Below are 18305 nucleotides of genomic sequence, written 5' to 3' on the forward strand. Positions count from 1 at the left end.
CAGCTGAAAATAAAATAATTGCAACTTTTATGAGTACTGATCCCAACCACTGCTTGGAAAGGTTGTGGCTGGAAGTTCAGTTTACAAACATTTTATTTTTATTAGAAATATAAAAATAAAATAATTATTAGAAAGGTTTTTAATAAAACTAGAAAAGATAATGCTGCTTCTGATATGATTAGAATAGCATTCTGAAGAAAATAAGGATCGCATTTTTACCACTAGACACTGCAAACATTAGAAACCAATACAACAAGAGATGATCCTAAGCAAAGAAGATCTCTATGCTAAGACTGAGAGCAACAGAAGAGTGTCTGTGTAAGTGTTTACTCCCCAGGCTGGTGGAGCAGTGACTTCGCTAAAAAAAAAAAACCCAAAACCAAAACTACAAAAAATCAACAGTCTTAGACTGATGCTGGCTCCAGGACTGCACTTTTTGGCACTGCAGGCAGTTACTGTACCAGGTGCCAGTTTTCTTTCACCCACTGAGGGAAAATTATAGAAATTTCTTCCTTCATTCCTGTTTACATACATCTTTCCTGGTTTTATGGCGCTATATATACAGCATTCCAAACCTGTCCTGTTTTCTTTTTCTTTTCCTAGCAGTGCTTTAAATTGGCCTTCAATAATTTCTTTGCATTTGTTTCTACTCTTAAGAATTCCTTCTAAATCTTGGATTTAATTTTTAATTTATTTATTAGATTTAATTCAAGATTAGATTAACTTGGCCTATATGAAGTCTGTTTTGAAGGATCATTATCAGATGCATGCTGTAATTTTAAATAGCAGAACACAAATAAACATTTTCATTAAAACCTCCTACCAAGCAAAATGAAAAACAGAATTAAAACATGGCTATATTTTCAACTCTGAAATTCTGTTTAACCAGTAAAATGCACTCCTACATTTATGAGTAGATGTATCATAATACTTTCACTAACACTAAATAGTTTTATTATTTTTAAAACAAAGTTTTACAACACATGCTTAGAGCTTAACCTATGACTTTACATTCACTGTGTTAGGTATCATTCTATAAAATAGTGTCCTCTGTACAATTCTTGTCAAAAACATCATCGTAATAATACTGGCCCGAATCATTCCAGTTTTTCTTAGGTGAAAAGGGGACATTGTAACTGAAGGTACTTAAGTGCCTTGAAGATTTCGCCAAAACTAATACCTGTTTTTTAATGAAGCCTTGGACCAGGACATTTAAGGCTTACAGAAGGCAGCTGCCTTCCCTCGCCCACCCCACTGCTGCCACAACAGCTTATTCCTCCCAACAACCCAAAAGACTGAAGCGCTGTTTGCCCTCCTGCCTCTTTTCTTCTTCTTAATCACTGGATTAAGGCAGGGAGCATCCAGCTTTGGTAGCATAGTAGAGCAGAGGACCTGTGTGGGGGACTAGGAAAGACACTTAAGAGAATTGTAGCCAGTACGAAAAATAGGGTAACACTGTTTGCAGCAGCTGCTGGAAGTTTCCTGAGCTGCCTCTGCCTGTTTGCTTTCTCTTGATCAAAGTATGAAGTGCAGGGTGGGGCTGGCTAGGCTTATCCCTGCATCACACTGACTGCTGTCAACACGTGTGGGCAGATCACTCTTCCACTGCTCTTCCCCCACGCTGGGGTGGGATGTGCTTCAGCATGCAGCCCGGGCCAGCGTGAGGTCAGGCTTTGCCTCTGCATGCCCAAAACATTTCATTTGTGGAGTAAGTATAGGCTGTAGGATGGGCTCTGGGCCGTACTTAGAGCACTGTGGATTCATCTCGTGGGAGATGCTTAGTCAGGGACAAGGGGGCTCAGCCTGTCTCTGTGCCAGTTACTGCCCAGCTTCTCAAAAAGCTAGGACAAGGGATTAATTTTAACACTGTTTATTTATAACCTCACTTTTATTCTGCCAAATATCAAGGAAAAAAAGGTTTGCCTGGAAAAGACACACAGGTTATGACACTCTTTTGTATCTCTGGCTGGTGCTTTATGAAGTTGTAACAAATGTGTATTTTTCTGCTAAGGCTTCATCTTGTACAATTTTGCCAATAGAAAAACTAATGATCTTGGGAAGATAGAGACGTGTTGAGATTGTAATTACTCCCATCTGTATGCGTTGGTTAAAGTTATAAATAGATCTGAAAAAAAGGAAGGATGAAATGGATTACACATCTTTTCTTGGCCTTCCAGGCGAAGGATGTGTGGGAGATGGGGACCAGGTTTTAATTCCATTTGGTAAATTTTCATTTGAGATCGTATGAAGAAAAGAACTGTGCGTAAAGGCTTGGAGGACTCTCTCTGGTCCCAGGTCATAGCTTCCTAATTGCCCTTGTCAGTGATGCAGCCGGCTGATAAATTAATGAATTCATGACATAAGGATGATGTCCAAGAATCGCCCTGAAGTAGTATCGTTCTCTTCAATGCAAATTGGATGAATCTTCAGATGCTGTCTCCTAATTCTCAGCTCTTAGCCAAAATGAGTGGAAAGGCACTCATATTTACACATATAAACTTCCTGTTTTGCAGTCCACTGACAGGATGTATTACAAGGGAAGAAGTTTTCCAGCTGAACTGGATTTCCGTCTGGAGCCAGCTAAAGCCAGTAGGCAAAGCAAGCCGCAGGCTGCGGGGTGTGGTCTGGTGCCTACTTTTCCTGTGCCAGGGAAATGGTGATTATTATTCCCATTTGAACAGCTAATCTCTGCTTCCCACGTGGAAAGCTCTTTGCTCTGTGTTACAGGAATGGCAAAGGTGTAGCTGGGTGGCTGGTGGGTTCCTCGCCTATCAGCTCCTGCAGAAAAACAAAGTGCTGCTCTTCCTTCTTGCCCTGCCTTTTCTATTTTCTGCTACAGACACAGGCTTACCCTTGGTCCCCCACCCCAGCACTGGGGGTGCGGATGCACGGACAGCTGTTGGGCCCTGATAGCAGATTAGCTGAAGACAGGGGTCCTGTACTGCAAGGCACGGAAAGATGACTCAGAAACAGAACCTGAATTTTGCAATATTAAGAAATACTTTAAGCTTGATGAATTTTTTGGTTTGTTCTGTGTTTGACTAACTGCCTAGGAAGAGGGATGCATTGGAAACAGAAGTACTTTACAAGTCTGTAAAACCTGCAGATATAATTATCGGTAAGCCCACATATGTATGAATACACTGACGCTATTTATGTAACATTTTATGCAATACACACATACCATTGACACCTACTTTTCAGTATTACAGTGCTCAACCATTTTGTGTATGCTCAGGAAGCAAGCTAGGATTTCCCTTCCTGAATATATCTCTGCAATTGTATATTCACTGTGCTATGCCTTATTGCTCTGAAGGCATGTTTGGCACAGAATAAGGTTTGGGTTCTCTGCATGGAAATGGGGGCCAGTGGGTATGTCTTCATGCTTGGTGAGTCAGAACAGGGGCTTTTAACTAGCTCTGAGCTAATATTGCAGTGCTGCATTTTGGTATTCAAATGATGTGTCCAGTCACGTAGACATATCTTGTTGCTTGTGGTCAGCCCCCTTGACAGTGTGAGAACAGGAAATTCTGGGGAGCTTCAGGTATGGTTAAGATAGAAGAAAAATACATAGTCCAGTGGTGACACCATAAGAGCAGACATGACCACAGATATCCAGTGTTACCCTAAGCAAAGTCCACTCCCTGTTGGGCTGATTCTTCAGAGTCCTGTCAGAGGAACCTAAAGCAGTTGGGAGGATCAGTATTTGATACGGCAATAGGCAGAAGGGTGTTGATGAACCTAAGATGAGAAAAAATATATAAGCCAAAGTACTGTGGCAGATCTTTCTTCTAGTTTATCCTCTCTGCTATGGCTTCTTGTTTTTGAAAACACAGAGAATTTCTAGTTCATGCAAGTTAAGCTGGTGAGACTTTTGCAACAAAAGTAAAACTTACAGATATGCTTTTAGGATTCTTAGAATGTTTTCCCTTAGGAGAGAAAAAAACCACGTGTTCTTCCCACTCTTCCTTGTTCTGATATGGCTGATCTTACGCTAAGTATGCAAAAAAAAAAAAAAAAGGGCATCTTATTCAGAGTTCTTTGGATCACTTCCTTTGCCCAGGATATTTCTTTGAACTTTTTCCCCTTTTTAGAAATTAGAGTGTTTACTCATTACTGCTTAATATATGAATTGAGTGAGAATCAATTTGATGCTCATCTATGAGGTTTCATTCTTTGTACTGAGTATAATATGCGATCTTCAGTTCTAAGAGACAGTCTTCATTCATCATGAAGAGTTCCTGGGACTTAATTCTCCACTGGAAATAAAAATATACTTCTATTGAGACATGCAGACTTTTTTTTAAAGATAAACATTGATAGCCACTCTGTTGTGAACAAAGTGAATGTGAACCTAAAAAACAGCTGGCCGTATCTCTGGCTTTGCCACTCCAAAGCTATTCACATTCATGTACATGAAGTAATGCCATTAGTTACTCTTGTGTTACAATGACTGTCTCTGGTGGTTCTGACTTTGGGGTATGTTTATGAAGCTTGTTTATACCTCAGACATTTATGAGGGGGTGAATGACTTGGGGACAAAAGCCATCTTGCTGGCGAAATGAGTCTTCAGCTGACACCTTCTTGGCCATTCTAGCACAGACTTACTTAGAAAAGCATTTCCACAAGAGATACTTCTTTCTTGGGACAAGTTCATGAAGATAAATGCTGCAGGGCTGCACACTCCATACATTGACACCTCCTCTCATGCATTTCATAGAATCATAGAATCATAGAATCATAGAATTATTAAGGTTGGAAAAGACCATCAAGTCCAACTGTCAACCCAACACTACCATGTCTCCTAAACCATGCCCTGAAATGCCACATCTACATGTTTTTTGAACACTTCCAGGGATGGCAACTCCCCCACCTCTCTGAGCAGCCTGTTCCAATGCCTGACCACTCGTTCAGTGAAGAAATTTTTCCTAATATCCAATCTAAACCTCCCCTGATGCAGCCTGAGGCCATTTACTCTTGTCCTATCGCTTGTTACCTGGGAGAAGAGACCAACCCCCACCTCCCTACAACTTCATTTCAGGTAGTTGTAGAGAGCGATAAGGTCTCCCCTCAGCCTCCTCTTCTCCAGACTAAACACCCCCAGCTCCCTCAGCTGCTCCTCATAAGACTTGTTCTCCTGATCCTTCACCGGCTTCATTGCCCTTCTCTGGACACGCTCCAGCAACTTGATGTCCTTCTTGTAATGAGAGGCCCAAAACTGAACACAGTATTGGAGGTGCGGCCTCACCAGTGCCGAGTACAGGGGCACCATCCCTGCCCTGCTCCTGCTGCCCACACTATTCCTGATACAAGCCAGGATACTGTTGGCCTTCTTGGCCACCTGAGCACACTGCTGGCTCATGTTCAGCCGGCTGTCAACCAGCACACCCAGGTCCTTTTCCTCCAGGCAGCTCTCCAGCCACTCTTCCCCAGGCCTGTAGCATTGCCTGGGGTTGTTGTGACCCAAATGCAAGACGCAGCACTTGGCCTTGTGCCTTTAAACCTCTTGTAGAACAGCTTCTTTGGAAAAGCTGATCACATCTACTGGAGCAATGACCGTGTAACTGAATGGTAGGTCAGCATCCCCGCATTTTAGAACACTGCTATAGTAATGAGTAAGTTAAAAAATGGGAAGAGTGACAAAATGTTTATAATTCAGTTCTGAATTTTCTGTTTGTCCTAAACTGAAGTGTTCTTATTTGCACTAGCTCAGTATGTTATGCCAGTTGCTAGCTAGTCCCCAAAAAAACCAAACCAACAAACCAGAAGAGATGGTCTTCCTTGAAGAGACTTAGAGTTGCACAGACAGGAGAAACAAATGGAAATACTACCACAATTTTGAGCAACAGAACAGACTGGGCTTTTCACCACACTGAGAGCCTGGCTGTTGTCAAATGGGTTTACAGGAATTATACTAAAGGAAGGCCTTTTTGTACCAGTTTTTGTGTTAAATGGGAAATTTGAAGGATGCTAAGGTAACTCAGGACAGTTCTTCCCACAGAGGGGAAAAAGCTTGAAGATGCATAGTTTTAAACATTAAAATTGGACGATGGATGCAGTTGCATATAGTGGGTGATGTTTCTGTATCAGAAGAGAGAGGGTTGAGACAGGAATAGGCTGTCAAGCTTGTAGGAATTAAGGCAGCGGTATTGGTACAATGAGATGTAGCTGGAGCTGAGTTAATGAACAGGTTACATAGTTGAAAGCAGTAGAACAGAAGAGTCAACCCTGAGATGGCATGGTAAAAGGTTATGGCTGGGAAAGGCTGTGTGTTGTGAAGCAATGGTGGGGCAAAAGGATGTGCGGATGGGAAAGTCGCTGTATGAAATGTCTGTGGCTTATAAGCACATTTCTCTGAGGCCCTGGGGAGAGGCCAGCCAAAGGAGATGCTTGGCCCACTGGGCCAGAGTTCTTATCTCAGTAAGCCCTCCTATGTATTATGGTTGCTGCTGGCCTAAAACATGAAATACCAACCAATTCCTATAGCAATGCATTTAGCAGCAAGTCTTGTGAACATAGTATTTCAGACTCATTGATGTTTAATTAATTAAGCGTATGTCTGTCGACAAAGTGGAATCTAGAATTTTGCACTGGGTGCCTAGATTTGCTATGCAGTATGTGGGAAAATTAATAACTTCAGAATGGGATCCGCTCCTGTAAATGCACAAAACATACGTCCAGGTCAGCATATCTTACAGAGGTGTAGGTAACAAGGGACTTGCTAAGGATATAAACCACCATTGCAGGGCCCTTGTCTGGAATATGGACAGATAGCTCTAATTGCTTTCGAGTTGCAGTGCTGTGCTTCTGTGAAGGTGGGAGGTAGTTAATGGCGGCTGTTATTTCAGAGAACTGATCAAGGCTCACCTATTTATGACTGCTCCTCTTAAGCAGTAAGATGGTAGTTAGACTGGGGATTAGACTGGGGATAGTTAGACTTGGGGGTTAGACTAGAGGATCATTAAAGGTCCCTTCCAACCCAAACCATTCTATGATTCTATGACAGAAAGGCCAGCAAGGCCATTAAGTAGATCTGAGAGGAACACTGTGAATTCTTCCCTGCAGAACAGCCCAGCTGCAGCAGAGGGCAGCCAAAGTAGTCTGCTGATTTTTGGGATTCTCTCCAAGGAAGTCAGACCTCTGGATCTTGAGCAAAGGAATCAAATCTGGATGCTCCGCAGTCTTGGGAGCAAAAGGCATTGCACACTTTTTTTAAGAGTGCAACCTTTTGTAGGTACCTTCATCTTTTCTGGAGATGCTTTGAGAAGGTCTACCATATCTAGGCTTTTTTTCATTTCCATGGAAGAATACCTTGGTTTTAATTAATACAAGTTAATTATTTGCTACCCTGCTAGATCTCACAGCACTGTCTGTCAAAACTGCTGGGGAATGTGGATGTTGTGGCCCAGCAGGGTAAATTTTGTTCATGTAGATCGTTTTAGGTCCCAAAGTTTGTGGCTTTAGAAAAATGTAGACATGTTCAGGATTAGACACTAGCTGAGTAGGGGTGGGCAGGACTGCAGCTTTCAATTTCTGTGAGTGCTCTTCAATTAAGTGATTTGCCCAAGGTCTCAAAGGAAGACTCTGGAGGAAGGCAACAGCATCCAGGTTTTCCACATCCTTGGCTACTTTTCTAAACTGTAGACTGTATATTTGTTTAGTATTTTTCATTGGGGGTGTTTATTCACAGAAAAAACAAAGCATAACTGTGTTAATGGAGTTTAGCTGAAACGTTTGGAGTGTAAGCAGAGCCCAGTCAGCTGTTAACACCTCCTTAAAAATAGGAATAACCAGGAAAAGCATTTTGTAATGGAGTGATACGAAATTAAACTATCTAAAGTATTAAGTAGTTTTAAAGTTTCCAATCAGAACAAAGGTAAGACAGAAAGACTTTTCTTGAACTGTTTTAGCATGAGCCAAAACTTTTAGTGCCATTATTAAATTGTGAAGTGTGTGCTGGTGGAATTTTTTTTCTTTTTTTTGAGAAAAATACTTTAGAAAATAACCAAGTAATTATATTTCTCAGATCAAATCCCAAACTGATTGCACTTAAACATTTTTCTGTTTTGTGGTCAGGTTGGGTTTTTCAGTACTGAGAAGCAGACCAATGTAGAAGTCATTCAAGCCTCTCAATGCTTGTTGAGTTCTTCTTGAACATTTAATGCTTTATACAAACACTGATCAGAATTATCCAGGACAAACAGAGTCTCCAAAAGGGTCTGAGCTGGAGTAACGTAGACCAGCTGCTCTAAGTGTTCAGGATGCCGAACAGGGTTTTCTTCAGTCCCAGCCTGTCTGTATGAAGGGCTGACTTGGAGGCTGTGACTTAGAGGCCTTCTCTCCTCACGTGAGAAAAGGAATTGGCTTTTCAGCCCTGCAGCTTCCCTGGAGACAGCCCAAGGGTGGCAGTGGGACAGGGCGCTGGGGATCACACGGATTAGCCATGTGAGCAGCAGCAGGCTGCAGGCGCCTGGGTACTAGCTGACTAGTATTAAGCCAAATAAATAATTTTCATTTCTTGGGAGAACATTTCTATCTTTATCAGGAGCTGGGAACTGCCATGTTTTTAACCATGTCTATAAATACTGAAAACAGTGAGGGTTTTTTCCTTTAAGACAGCTCTATTTTTAAGAACGCAGCTGGTAGTCACAGACATCCCCACAACTGCTGCGGCCAGTGGCAGCACCAGCGCACGTGGTCTTCCTGCACCCCAAGCCGTCGGCTGCCGCCCTGCCGTACCCAGCGCGGGTCACGGGGGCTGGCGGAGCCTGCCTCCGCTCTGCCCACAGCCCAAACGGCCTCTGCGCGACCGAGAGCCGCCTTTCGTCTGAAGGGTTCATCTGTGTGCCGTTTCCTGAAACGGAGTGCTCCCGTAAGCACCAGACTCCTGCGAGAACTGGTAAAAAGGCAAAAGAGTGGATTTTCTTGTGAAAACCGTATTTCAAAATGTCATTGACAGGCAAGACCTCCCTCTCTTTTTCAGGGGCTGCTAAATAAGCAGAATTTATGCTTGTATTGAGTGAGGCTATTATAAACGATCCCTACCAGTGTTTACTGGCATCCAGTACCGTGTTTATCAACAGCAGTCACCCAGCTCTATCAGAGATCCCATATTTAACTCTCTCGAGGGAAGGAAATAATTGCCTTTTTCCCCCAAAACCATCACGCACTTAACTATCGGCACAGCAGTTAAATAATAACCACGGTGATGCGTCTGTGTTTATTGTGAAAACAAGGTAACCTCCCCCGCGGGCGGCGCCAGGAGTGCGGCCCTCAGCAGCCACCGGGCACCCCTAAACACGGGCCTCGCCCTCCCTTTTGTCTCCTCCCCCCAGGCCTCTCACCGCCACCCCTCCCCGAAGGCGAAAAACTACAAAGAGAAAAAAAACCCTACACAACCCCCCGCCAAAAGCCGTGTTTTGCCCGGTTTGTTTGGCGGGAGGGGAGGGGACGGCCCATTCCCGCGCTGAGGGGCGGGGACCGGCGGCGCATGCGCGCTGGGCGGCGGAAGAGGCCGGGGGCCGCCGCCTCCCTCCCGGGCGGAGGCGCGCATGCGCGACGGCGGCGGCAGGGGCGAGCGGCGGCGGCGGCGGCGCGGTGGCGGCGGGGGGAGGTTTGCCGCGCTCTCGCTGTCCGTCTCCCTCTCCCGCTCCCTCCGTGCGCGCTGGGCTCGCCCTCCCGCCATGTTGGTGTGAGCCTCTTGCGGCCGACGGGGGGGAGGGGCGGCAGGAAGGAGAGGCGCCGAGAGGAGGAGGAGAAGGAGGAGGAGGCGGGGGGCGGCGGGCCGGCGGGCGGGCAGGGGTGTCCCAGGGCCCGCTCCGGCTTCATCGCAGCGAGCAGCGCCGCCAGCCAGCCCGTGAGTATCTTCCGGGGCCGCGCCGGCTAGGCCGCGGGCGGGCGGAGGGGGCCCCCCCTTTCTCCAGCCCCCTTTTGTCTCCGGCCTCGGCTGCGCGCCGAGGGAGGGGAGAGGAGGGAGGAGAGGAGGAGGAGGAGGAGGGCGGGAGGGGGCCATGTTGTGGCAGGTCACCGGGCGGCGTGGGGCCTGCTCGGCGGCCGCCCGCGCCTCGCCGTCTTTGTGTCCTCTCGGCTCGCCGGGGAGCGGCGCCGAGGTGGGGAAGGAGGGAGGGAGCGCCGCGAGGGGGGGCGGCGGCGGTGTGAGGGGGGCGGGCGGCGGAGGGGACAGGCATTGTGCTCTGTGGAGCCGAGGGGCGCGGGGACGTGAGGGGCAGCCTCCATCCCGGCGTGGGTCTGGGGGTGAGGCCGCCGCCGGAGAGGAGCCCGGGGCAGGGCCGGGGAGGCGGCCGGGGGATCCGGAGGGGAGCGGCGGCGGGGCGCGCACACGCGTGGGGGCGGCAGGAGCTCGGGGGCGCCGCGGCGGGTGTCGCGGCGGCCTCGCTGCGAGGTGGGGGGACACGTTGGACGCGGGGTGTCCTTTGGGTACCCCCGCGGGCGGCTGCTGCGTGTGGAATTGGGATAAAATGGGCTTTGTCTAAACGTACCGGCAGCGTGAAAACTTGTGTTATTCTTTTTTAGTGCTTTTAAGGATAATGCCTGCTTTCTGAGGGTGGAGCGAGGAGGCCGAGTGCTTTTGGTAGTTGATACCACACAATGAAGTGTTAGGTTTTATTTTTTCTTCAAGCGTGTCTGGGCAGAGAACAATAACAAAAAGTTGCGGAAAATGTTAGCTGCCCTGCGTGGATCGTGCTTACAACTAACAGTTTGGGGTTTAATCTCCTTGGCGGTCATTGTGCGGAGATTTTTCTTTTTGGCATTGTTCTCTTTCGTGTATTTCATAATCTCAGACTCTAGTTCCTTGAGAGAAAATTAATATACTCGAGACGCTTTATATTCTTTTGACTTGCTATTTGAAGCAAGATGGCTTAGCACCCAAACGTGAGCATGTTTTATACGTGATGCGATAAAGAGGTTATATCAGCTGATTTTGGGATGCTTTTTTCTAAGTAATGTAGCCGTGTATGAGCAATATAGGTCATTGCAATTGAGAATCGGTAAACTTCTTATATCGCCTAAATGTTTGTCGCTTACGTGCTACATGTTAACAAAATACCTTCAGGTGTATTTTAGTTTCTCTTTTACTGAAGTCTTTGTTGCATCTCAACTGAGAGATCAGGCCTCTTTAGTTACCGCGGATTGATGGTATAGCTCTTCAGCTATGTGGGTTATGAATGCATTTGAAATATAATTACTACCCCACCTTACCTTTTTAACATATAAACCATAGTATTTTGTTATATTTAGTCACGTCTAGGTTTAAAACCAAATGTTAACAACAGCTGTAGTTTTGTTGAGAAGCTGAGAGAATTATTGTCTGCCTTTCTCTGTTCTACAGCTCACTTTGTGTCAATGTGAATATAAATGTTAGGTAGGTGGGAGAAGGAAACTCGAATGAAAAGGGAAATGGTAATTTAGTGGTGATGTAGTTTGGGTTATATGTGTAGAAGTGACACTAAGTCACCTGGCAGTTTTCTGAAGTGTGCAGACAGTTGAAAATTTGGAATTTGTCCCAGCAGAATGGTTAGTAGGCAAATGCATGTGAGAAACTGCTTGATAATGCAGATTCTGCAGTTTATTATGTGGATATTGCATGTAGGAAAGTCCATGTTATTTAAATGTATTTTTTTCTGCATTAATTGGGAATGCAGAAAATGCCTTTTTTCCTATAGTGTCTCTCTATAGTACTTGGTATTCTTCTACGTTAGGGATGTTGGCAAAGTGCTGAGGCAATTATAATCATATCTGGTGTCATAATTGAGGTAGTGGTGCAAAAAGCAGTTGGCTGAAAAAGTTGAACTCGCCTGTCTCTTGATGAATAAATACCTCTTATTATGACAGAATATATTAAATCTTACATAGGATTGTAGTGCACACTGAAAGCATTGTGTACGTGTTCTCCTCAGAATTTGCATGTTCAGGTGTTTCTTTGCAGTGTTCTCACCGTGCCAGGTATCGCAGACATTTGGGGCAAGTATGTTACCAGGACATCGGCTCGTTTGAATACTGTGAACTAGATCTGATTTTCAACAGCACCTTCTAGTTCTCTTTTAGACACCACCCCCCCATACAATGATATATGAGTGTGCATTGAATAATCAGCATACGTAGAATTTTCTGAAAGCATTCTCCTTGATAACATTTTTTTTTTCCTTGTACAGTGGTCTATAAAACCCCAGAATTATTAGACCAAGTTTTTACACACAGAGGCAAGTAATCTGGTAGATGGTTTGAATTCCAGCTTGTATGTCTTCATGCTTCTTTTTGAATGTGGAATTATATAAAAATTCACTGTCCATTGCAGTAAAAACAAACCTAAATTCTCTTGAATGTTAAATTCTTTTTGTGTTGGGAATCTCCTGTGAATCAAGCATGAATATGTTGTATTTACTTTTTTAAAGTTTCCAATAGAAACTCTACAAAGGGAACAACATAAAACTGTAGAGCAAACATGCTTTCTAAATAATCCTCATTGCGCGTATGGTATGTATGGGTATGTGAGAGAGTTATCAATCTTTCTCTTCAATAAATTGAGTTGAAAATGCTTACCTCATTTAAAGTGAATTTCCCCCACTCATGACATAGCTGTTGTCTTGATTATTCCACACAACACGACCATTCCAGTGTTGTTAAAAAGCCAGTGCCTAGGCTCTTGTCTCACAAATGGGACAAGAGGTCTTTCGTTTAGAAGCTCGTTTTCTCCTCCTGTAACAGCATACTGGTTACATAGTGCCTTCTAATAATGAAATTGGAGGCACTTCACAGTCATATAGTGGAAAAGTTTTAAATGACAGAATATGTAAATGTATTCAGTTCTAGCTGCTTGGTTGTAGTTTCAAACAAGTTGTATAAAATTTATTTTACAGTGATGGCTTGCATACTGAAACTAGAGCAAGATTTAGTTTGAATCCCACTCAGAATACCTGCTGTGGCTTTTAGAATAGTAGGCAAGAGCTTTTCAAGCTGGTATGTGAAATGTTTAGCTTACAAATAAAGACCAGATGTCCTCTCTAGCAATATCTTTAAAGATTATATTTCATTATTGGTTAGCAGATATTTTCCCCTAAACATGGTTATTTAAGAACAGTTTAGACATATAGAAAAAAGATGTCTGAAGAGGTTATGACGATCATCTTAGGAGTCAAGAAATGTAAAACTCTGAAATGTAGCAAAAGTATCTGTGTAATGATCCACATTTGACTTTTTTGCTAGATGTTCTAGATGTGCATCTATTTCCACTGAACTTTATAGCAGTGGTACGATCCTCTGTCCTCTACTGGCTGTGCTAAATAATCACATCTGCAGCCTTTCTAACAGGCAGATTTTTACAACATATATTTGTGTACATTGGACTAAGTAATCTGGTGTACATTTTTTAATTTTTAATTTTGATTTTTTTCAATCTTAATTCTTCATGCAATTCTAAGATAGGTTACCTCTTGCTTCATCAGTGCTATTGAGGTATTGGCAGAACTGTTACAGATAATAAGTCCGCTTGTCTTGTCTTTCCATTATAAAGCACTCGGCTTGTAAATCCTAATGGAATTAGGAATTAGGGTTGTGTCAGGCCTGTGTTCATAATTTGCTCCTAGATTTCATCCATGTTATTGTGAGGAAGAATTTTGAGTGCTATTGAACTAGTTGTATACATTGTTTTTTCTTTGTGTGGCTGGTCTGAGGTTTCATATAGAATTTGTTCACAAATCTCGTCAAAGGGGAAATGACTTTTTAAAAGCTGTGTTGGTGTGTTTAGTTCCTTTAGTCTTTACGTGTGTGTATTGATTAAATATAAAGCTAGGCTCACTGGAGGTGGCTTTGTGTAGTTGAGCTAAAAATAACGAGTTGGTCTTGACTCATATTTTTCAAGTATCTTGCTGTTTATCTCCATTATGTTGTATATTGCTTAAACTTTAGTTCTGGGCATACTACAATGATGAGTTAGTCATTAGTCTGAAGAAGCTGCAGAACTGATGTTAGTAGGGTGTTTTGATGATAAGAAAATATCTACGGTAACAGTAATAATTAGATAAAGTAGCTTTAGATCTTACGTGTTACAAAACAAAGATTGTTCAAGATTATAAAAAAGTCCTCCTGCCATATATCTACCTATATTATATATCTCCCTAAAGATTGTACATTCAGTAGTTGATAAAGCTAGATTAAAAATGTAGAATTGTGTAGAGGGATTAGAGGACTGTGGTTTCTTTTGTCTACATCTTCAGACTTAAGTGTTCTATTCTGATGGAATATCTTTCTATATATGTCGGTTTTTATTGTTTGCACTTAAAGCTCTTGTTTAGCTTGAGAAGTGAGACAGTTATTGGACTTAAATTCTTTTTTTTTTTCTTCCTCAAAAAGTACTTAAAGACTGTAGGGGATATTTAGGGTTTTATATATGTAGTCCTCTTGCCTTAAGTCCATTTACATACTAAAAGATTGATAATACATCAGTTATGGTAGATTAAGAATATGTGTGGAGATCATTAAATGTTATATGTTCAGGGGCAGATATTTTTTCCTGCAGAGGGTTTTATCAATATCAGAGAGATTTTTGCTGTTATTTATACTTGTTTCAAGCCAAGACTTAAATGCTTCAAAAATGAGTTGGCAAACTTCATTTTAATTTGAGCCTGAAATCTTTATTTTGTGAAAACCCCAAAATGTACTGTCATGTGGGTTAGAGAATTTTAATGTCAACTACCATTTGAATCTTTTATTGCTTAACAAATTTGAAAGAAAAACTGAGGCTGTGGAGTAAGAATGAGATGTAGTTCAGATAGAGAAGTCAGTTTTCTCTATTACTTCATTACGTACTCTGTAAATGTATAAAATCAGAGACATAACAGTATGACAGAATTAGTGGTTTTACTCAGCACGATGAGTAATAATGTAAAAGAAACTGCTGCCATTATGATTGAAAATCATATTTTGATCTTAGTAGGGGGAATATGCAGCAAGCATTTATAATATATGGAACTCTACCATATTAATATATTGTCTTATAACAAAATCTGTTGTACTTTATTTGTTTATCTCAGACCTAGTTTGGTAACAGTATTTAAGATTTAAAGTTTAAATCAATAAACATTTTTACAATTAATATTGTTGTTCTAGCTTGGACTTTTAAAATCTTAATTATAAGAACTACATATTTAAAGATATGTGGGAAAGTCTTTTACGTTATCAAGACTTTTTAGGTTTCCATGTGGAATCAGCATTCCATGTGTTCTCCTGGGCATGAATGAAGTGGCCTGGCAGGAGGCCAGAGCAGTGATGCATACAAACATTGGTCAGGAAGCCAGTGGGGTTGGAGTAGGGGTTGCCCCAGTTGGAACAATAGGTGGAGCAACATCAGGGCCCAGTTCAGGTGGAAACACTTCTCACACCATCCCTGCAGCTGCAGTGTTGGGTGCTTCCAGTGTCCAGATACCTCTCCATGGATGTTCTCAGGGTGAATCCACAGTTGGGTATTTCTTCTGGAGGTGGGCTGGTGAGCAGTTGTGTGACTACTCCAGCAAACTTTGAAATGCAGTGTTCAAAAAATGTAGTAAATACAGGATCAAATATGAATAAATAAAGTTCGCTGACCTTAAAAGCAGGAATATCTTTTGTCTGGGGGTTTTTAATATGTTTTCTCATTCTTTAATTTTAATTTTATTTTAATTTAATTTTAATTTATTTTTTTCTGGTTTTACTCCTTTTTCTTCCTCTTACATTGATCTACATAGCAAAATAAATATTTTTCCCTTGACACCCTGCTTCATGCAGTATCACATTCTGTATTACACTTGTACAGAAACTGTAAAGCAGTTCTGTAAATACAAAATTCTACAATATTCTACTTGTCCACTTGAGCACCATTCCTGAGTTTGAAAGTGTTGGGGTTTTCCTTGCCAGTGTTCAGTCTGTTATACAGGCAACCATGCCAATTTTCACTAGAATTTCACAAGGCTGATATATTGTGTAGATAAAATTATTAACCTGTAAGTAAATGCTGAGTAACAGTTGCATATCTCTCCTGCCACTTGCTTTCCATCCCCAGTGGAAATCAGAGCCATGTCTTAATCAGCAGCTTTGTTTATTAATTAGTTAAGTCCATCAAAATATTCCTGCATTCCTCCAGCAGGTAAATATGATGAACCTCGTGTGTTTTCTGGCAACCTGAATGGGTGATGCAGGCAAAGTATTAATTTTTTAAAATGCTTCAGTGGTTTTACACATTCTGAAGGCTTAGTGAAGGGGGAAACTGCTCTTACTTTGCTATGTGTCGTTACCCGTGTGAAAATAGTGTTTTCCATCTTACTGTAATCAGCACTGCCTTTATGTTCTGCCATTTTTCACTACTCCCATTCTCCCTTAGCAGTATGAACTAACAGAAATCAAGTACAGATCAGGAGACTTCTCCATTTCAGCTCTTTGATTTGTGTTCTCTGTGTACCAGTGTTTTGGGGGATTCTGTTAAGACAGAATCATAGAAGTTACTGTTTTGTGTTTTGTTGGGGTTTATTTGTTTTTAAAGAACAATCAACTCTTGAGTTAAAGGTACTTAAGAAATGGGTTTTCTAAAACCTAAATTTATGTAGTCTCCAAAAGGAGTTTAGTTGCGATTGTATTCTGTCAGTATTGGGTAGACAGAATCTCTGTGTAGATTAATATTTGAAAGATAGGGAGGTTTTTATGCATTTAGAGAAAAATGGGAAAGAAAATTAGTAGAACCAAGTATACTGGATAAATATCACAGAATGGTTGAGGTTGTAAGGGTCCTCTGGAGTTCGTCTTGTCCAACCCCCCTGCTCAGGCAGGACTACCTAGAACCCGTTGCCCAGATTGCTATAAAGATATATATAAAAGAAGTAGAGATTAAGATAATGGAAGTCTTTGATTCAACATATATTATCCAAGCATATCTTAAAACTGTGGATTTTACATAAATTTTAGCATAAATTTGACTGATAGTGCAGTCAAAGAATGTAAGACAACGCCAAAGTAATAAAAAAGCATTGTAGATAAATATAGCAAGACTGAACCATTTTTTATGAAGACAATGGAGTTCTAGCCCCATTGATTCAGTATGAACTTAGAATGTGCAAAAGTGAAGTACAAAAATGGAAAGTTGTAAACTCAGCAGGGATTTTTCAAGCAAAATAATCACAAAAAGTAAGAAATTTTCATATATTGAGAATACGGATTGCTTACGTTATCTTGTGAAACCCTACTAGTCTTCTGGCAAGAAACTCACATAAGCCTGAGGCCTTAACATGTGAATACAAGTAAACACAGAACGTGGAAAATCCTTGTATCGTCTTCCATACCAGAAGATACCTGACGATTTTGACTGACTGAGTGGTACATAGCAGTGAGTGGAAAGAGGAGTCTGGTTTTGAGAGGAACAGATCAACTTGGCTAGAATCACTGATGAATTTTGAAGAATCTTCAAATTAGTTGAAGTGCTAAAGTAGTTGAGTAACTGTCAGAATAAGAAGTTAATAAATATACTTGATTAATTCTAAGAAACAAATTCCTGGGAAGACTAGGGAATCATTATCTTGGCCTTCTGAAAGCCATCTCAAATGTTTTCAAAAGATAATTATTTGTCTAGTAGGATATTTAATTTTTACTCTGGTTAAAAGACTGAAGAATTGCTTGTCTGTGTCCCTCATAAGGTATTATTGAGAAATGAACTGTGGGAATTACCAGTGACTTGTCAATAGTTGGAAGGCAGTTCATGCTGTTAGCAATGTGCTTTGCATTTTGGTCAGGTAGTTGGACAAAAAGGTACCTTCCAACTGAAATATTCCGTATTAATAAACAGTAGCATTAGAGGCTGCTGATAAGACAGGGAAAGATCTAGCGGGTTATCCTGGCATTCTGTGGTAGTACTGAGGCTTAGTGTATGCTGATTTGGAAATCAAGACTCTGATGGAAAAATTTTCAGGTGCCACACACATTTAAGAGAAGAACAGGAAGTTCAGACACCACAGTTGAATAGAATTCAACACTTAGCTGAGATGTACAATTATAAAAGATTTTTCCACTTGACACATTGGTGCCTAAATTAACTAGCCACTGACTCACAACTACTATCATTGGCTCATAGAATGTTTCAGAGAGGCACAGAAACGTGATATTGTTAACATTCACATTCTGTCTGTGTTTTAAGGTTCCTTCAGCTGTAGCAACAATTATGGTGATGGATAGCAGTTACTCATGGCAGAAACTTCGGAGAAAGTTGAACTGCTTTGCTGGCGGAGAGGGCAGCTGTAGAGAATAGTTGGCAGCACAAGGGAGAGCAG

The 18305-nt window shown here is 41.9% G+C and overlaps 1 protein-coding gene across 11 annotated transcripts in view; it reads left to right on the forward strand.

The window, feature by feature from the left end:
- The first annotated feature begins 9537 nt into the window (after positions 1-9537).
- Positions 9538-18305, forward strand: part of PUM2 (pumilio RNA binding family member 2) — a 69110-nt gene continuing 60342 nt past the window's right edge. For 4 of the 11 annotated variants that reach the window (XM_075086727.1, XM_075086729.1, XM_075086730.1 and 1 more), the window contains exon 1: positions 9542-9856. The gene's annotated coding sequence lies outside the window, so the exon portion shown is untranslated. Of the gene's footprint in view, positions 9857-10090; positions 10110-18305 lie in introns of those variants that run through there. The other 7 variants (XM_075086731.1, XM_075086733.1, XM_075086734.1 and 4 more) reach the window with 5 other exon arrangements.

The sequence above is a fragment of the Phalacrocorax aristotelis genome, chromosome 3 (assembly GCF_949628215.1).
Source record: "Phalacrocorax aristotelis chromosome 3, bGulAri2.1, whole genome shotgun sequence".
Classification (NCBI taxonomy): Eukaryota; Metazoa; Chordata; class Aves; order Suliformes; family Phalacrocoracidae; genus Phalacrocorax; species Phalacrocorax aristotelis.